At 41.3% G+C, this 4,882-nt stretch overlaps 1 long non-coding RNA gene across 3 annotated transcripts in view; it reads right to left on the reverse strand.

Annotated features, from left to right (window-relative positions):
* Positions 1-380: 380 nt before the first annotated feature.
* LOC126497293 (uncharacterized) overlaps positions 381-4,882 on the reverse strand; it is a 77,406-nt gene continuing 72,904 nt past the window's right edge. For 2 of the 3 annotated variants that reach the window (XR_007590561.1, XR_007590563.1), the window contains one exon: positions 1,077-3,115. This is a non-coding gene — a long non-coding RNA (uncharacterized lncRNA). Of the gene's footprint in view, positions 793-1,076; positions 3,116-4,882 lie in introns of those variants that run through there. The other variant, XR_007590562.1, reaches the window with a different exon arrangement.

The raw sequence follows: 4,882 nt of genomic DNA on the forward strand, positions 1-4,882 counted from the left end.
TCACCATAAAGATCTCTCTCTCTCTCTCTCTCTCTCTCTCTCTCTCTCTCTCTCTCTCTCTCTCTCTCTCTCCTCTCCCCCTCCTCTCTCCTCTCTCTCCACTGAAATTATTTATTTACTTACTTGTTTTGGATTCCCACATGCCAAGGAGACAGGGGAAAGCTGGCAAGGCCCCAATCCTAAAGCAAGACAGTCAATGGCTGCTGAGAGAGGGAGACTCGTGTCTCCAGGAAGAAACCCTTGACAAGTTATCTAATGCCAAGAGGCAGCTCATTATTCTTTTTTTATTTTTTTTATTGAGAATAAGAAAAAAAAGTTTCCGCCTCCTCCCAGCTTCCCATTTCCCTCCCCCTCCCCCCACTCCTCTCCCCCTCCCTCTCCTATCCAAAGAGCAGTCATGGTTCCCTGCCCTGTGGAAAGTCCAAGGTCCTCCCCCCTCCGTCCATGTCTAGGAAGGTGAACATCCAAACTGGCTAGGCTCCCACCAAGCCAGAACATGAAGTAGGATCAAAACCCCTTGCCATTGACCTTGGCTTCTCATCAGTCCTCATTGTTCGCCATGATCAGAGAGTCCGGTTTTATCCCATGCTGTTTCAGTCACAGTCCAGCTGGCTTTGGTGAGCTCCCAATAGATCAGCCCCACTGTCTCAGTGGGTGGGTGCACCCCCCGTGGTCCTGACATCCTTGCTCGTGTTCTCCCTCCATCTGCTTCTCATTGGGACCTTGGGAGCTCAGTCCAGTGCTCCAGTGTGGGTCTCTGTCTCTATCTCCATCCATCACCAGATGAAGGTTCTATGGTGATATGAAAGATATTCGTCAGTAATGCTATAGGATAGGGTCAGTTCAGGTTCCCTATCCTCAGCTTCCCAAGGGACTAACTGGGGACATCGCCTTGGGCTCCTGGGAGCCACTCTAGGTTCAAGTCTCTTGCCAACACTAAGGTGGCTCTTTTAACTAAGATATGTGCTTCCCTGCTCCCCTATCCAACCTTCCTTTATCCCAATCTTCCTGTTTCCTCAAGTTCCCCCAATCCTCCCCTTCTTACTTTTCTCTCCCTGTCCCCCCTTATCCCCACCCCACCCCCAAGATCCCAATTTTGTCCCCGGCAATTTTATCTACTTCCCTTAGGCAAGAGGATAACTATATGTTTTTTCTTGGGTTCACCTTCTTCTTTAGCTTCTTTAGGTTCACCAGGTATACACTCCGTGACCTTTATTTATGGCTAGAAACCAATTATGAGTGAATACATCCCATGTTCATCTTTTTGGGTCTGGGTTACCTCGCTCAGGATAGTGTTTTCTATTTCCATCCATTTGCATGCAAAATTCGAGAAGTCATTGTTTTTTACCGCAGCATAATACTCTAATGTGTATATATTCCACACTTTCTTCATCCATTCTTCCATTGAAGGGCATCTAGGTTGTTTCCAGGTTCTGGCTATTACAAATAATGCTGCTATGAACATAGTTGAACAAATGCTTTTGTCATATGATAGGGCATCTCTTGGGTATATTCCCAAGAGTGGTATTGCTGGGTCCAGGGGTAGGTTGATCCCGAATTTCCTGAGAAACCGAAACACTGATTTCCAAAGTGGTTGCACAAGATTGCATTCCCACCAGCAATGGATGAGGGTACCCCTTCCTCCACAGCCTCTCCAGCAAAGGCTATCATCGGTGCTTTTGATTTTAGCCATTCTGACAGGTGTAAGATGATATCTCAAAGTTGTTTTGATTTGCATTTCCCTGATTGCTAATGAGGTTGAGCATGACCTTAGGTGTCTTTTGGCCATTTGAACTTCTTCTTTTGAGAATTCTCTGTTTAGTTCAGTGCCCCATTTTTTAATTGGGCAGCTCATTATTTTAAAGTCTTTAGGTAGACAGAGCATCCACACAAGGACATCTAGTGGCAACCACGACCCACTGCAATTACTACCCTCTTGTCAGCCCTCAGTCTTCCTTGCCATTGTTTAAGGACCAAAGTGAAATTTGGACCCTGAAATCTGGACAGTAAACACAACAACAAATGAAAACACTCAAATAAAGCAAAGTATTCAAAGAGAATCCTCTTTTTTCCACAATAACAGAATCCCAGGCTTAGAGTTAAGACTCAGAAGTAAAAAAAATAGTTTGACAGAAATTAATCTTTCTAGAACCATTAAAGATTACAATAAACTAATTATCCTTTATGTTGTAGAACATTAATTTTAATAGCTCTGCTTTATAAAGAGACATGACCATAATAAGGAAATTAATAGAAAACTAATGACGCATGCACAGTTGAGATTATTAAAATGAAATAACAGTGAATCCTAATTAAACTACTCAATATCCTTAAGATATTTTATGTACCTTTTATATAAATTATTTGCTTCTTTAAAATGTGGTGAAGAACTGGAGAGGGCTCAGTGGCTAAGAGTAATGGCTGCTGTGCCAGAGGGCTGGGGAATGCTTCCCACACCCTGGAGGCTCACAAGCCGCTTCTAACCCCAGCAGCAAAGGATTGGTGTCCTTGCCTGGACTCCTCCCTGCCAGCACACAGAGAGGTATTCACATTCTCCCTCTCAGGAAGAGAGGGAGAGAGGGGGAAAGACAGAATAAAAATAAAATGCAGTGGAAATTGATCAAAAATTAGAATCCACTATAAATACTGACTTCCCCATTTTCTCTCAAGCTGGTGAAGGAAAAACAACTGCTTTTGCTGTTCTTCTTGTTTCTATCCAGGGAATCCTAGACAGCTAGAGAAGGAAACATGGAAGGATGGGCATTTCTATCTTTACTTGAAAGGTGACTGTTCCGAGGACAAGAGGAGGCTGACACTCAGGAGGGTGAAATGCTCCAGGTCATCCCAGGCACCCAAAAACAATAAACACATTTTTATTCATAGTTTTTTTTGTTGTTTTTATTGAGGTTATATATTTTTCTCCACTGCCCTCCCTTCTTCTCCCCTCCAATTCTGCCCTCTCCCATGGTTCCCATGCTCCCAACTTACTCAAGAGATCTTGTCCTTTTCTACTTCCCATGTAGGTTAGATCCATGTCTCTTAGAGTCCTCATCGTTGTCTAGGTTCTCTGGGATTGTGATTTGTAGGCTGGTTTTCTTTGCACCACCACACCTAGCTACATTTTGTATTTTAGATTAATTATTGGCCTTAATCATTTCAAAAGAGCAGCTGGGGCTTTGATTAAATAGAAACTCTTGATGGGTATTTGAGGCTTTCAACATGTAAACACCATTGGGATCTCCATGGCAATGCTTCCAGCTCCTTCTTGATGCTCATTTTCAGTCCCGATGTTTATCATTTTTCCCTAATAATTCACCATGTATTCCCAGTTTGGACTGACATTAAGGATGACTTGTATACTTTGAGTCAGTTCACGCTTAATGAAAACACTAGAATTAGTCTCGGGATTACTGTCTTATTATTAGACAATCTTTGTATTCTTGTTTTCATGGTAATGCCCTTTCTGGCTGATCCAATGCTGCCTTTCACTCTCAGCACTCCCTCCTGATAAAAAGATTTATTTTTATTGAGGAAGATTAAATTGTTAAACATCTTTCTGCTCACTCCCAAATCACAAGTTAATCCTGCTTTTGTGCAACTTACTCACATATACTGAATTGTATAGTATATGATAAAAGATTTGTGTGCTATGTGTATATAATTACTGTACATAACAATCACATTAAACCATGCTGATGTTTAGGCCACTGAATAACTTGGCTAAGTAGGCAGAGAAAGAGCAGTCAATGGTTACCTGAAACTAAACAGAGAAGATTGGTGAAATGTATAATATGCTAATACATTTTAATGAGAAGGGCATGGTAGTTGTGAGAAACTGCTTATAAGAATTCATTTGAGGGGCATCAAGATGGTTATGCAGGCAAGGACACTCGCTGCCAAGTCTGGTGAGTTCAATTCCTAGAATCCTCATAATAGAAGAAGAGAACCAGTTCGTGAAAGCTGTCTCTGATCTTCCCATGTGTGCTGGGATATGTGCACCATACATAAATATAAGTTGTTTCAAAAACCGTTTGAGTAGGAAGTCTACATTTCTCAGTGTTTTCTCTTACATTTTATCTCAAAACATTTCATCTGCCTATATTTTTTCTCAAATGTCAATATCCAACACTAATCATAGGTAGATTTTTTTTTGCTTTACAATCAAAGGTTGGATTAGACTTTGGATGCATGCAAACTAACAAAGCCATAACTATGCAATGTAACCCAGCCTTGAACTCTTGATACTCCCTGTCTTTACCTCCTGTGTACCAGGATTATTGGAATAGACTGCCAAAGCCCAGCTATATTCCCTTTATCAGAGAACTCTTACCTCATAATTTCTCTCAAATAAAGAACAAAATCTATGAGTGATTTGCTGTTATTCTTGCAGCACATTTTATTTATCATTATTTTGTACCTTAAAATACCCTACAAAAATCTGAAACCAATAAACACATATAACAAAATTATGAGATATCAATAATGATACATTCCCAGGAAAATTCAAGACACAAATACAAAAGAGATGAAGGATCCAGAACATATACGTGTATATATATGCATGTGTGTATGTATGTGTACACTGAGGTATATATGTGAGATGGAGGTGGGTCTTGTAATAATAAAGAAACTGCCTCGGCCCTCATAGGACAGAAAATTAGGTAGGCGGAGTAGACAGAAGAGAATTCTGGGAAAAGGAAGCTGAGTGAGAGAGTCGCCATGATGCTCCCACGCCAGACAGATGCAGGTTAAGATCCTCCCTGGTAAGCCAGCTCGTGGGCTACACAGAATATTAGAAATGGGTTAGAACAATATGTAAGAGCTAGCCAATAAGAAGATGGACCTAGCCGGGCCAGGCAGTGTTTGAAAGAATACAGTTTCC

This window comes from Alexandromys fortis, unplaced genomic scaffold, assembly GCF_014885135.2.
Source record: "Alexandromys fortis isolate MF-2015 unplaced genomic scaffold, M_Fortis_MF-2015_v1.1 scaffold_21, whole genome shotgun sequence".
NCBI classification, from domain to species: Eukaryota; Metazoa; Chordata; class Mammalia; order Rodentia; family Cricetidae; genus Alexandromys; species Alexandromys fortis.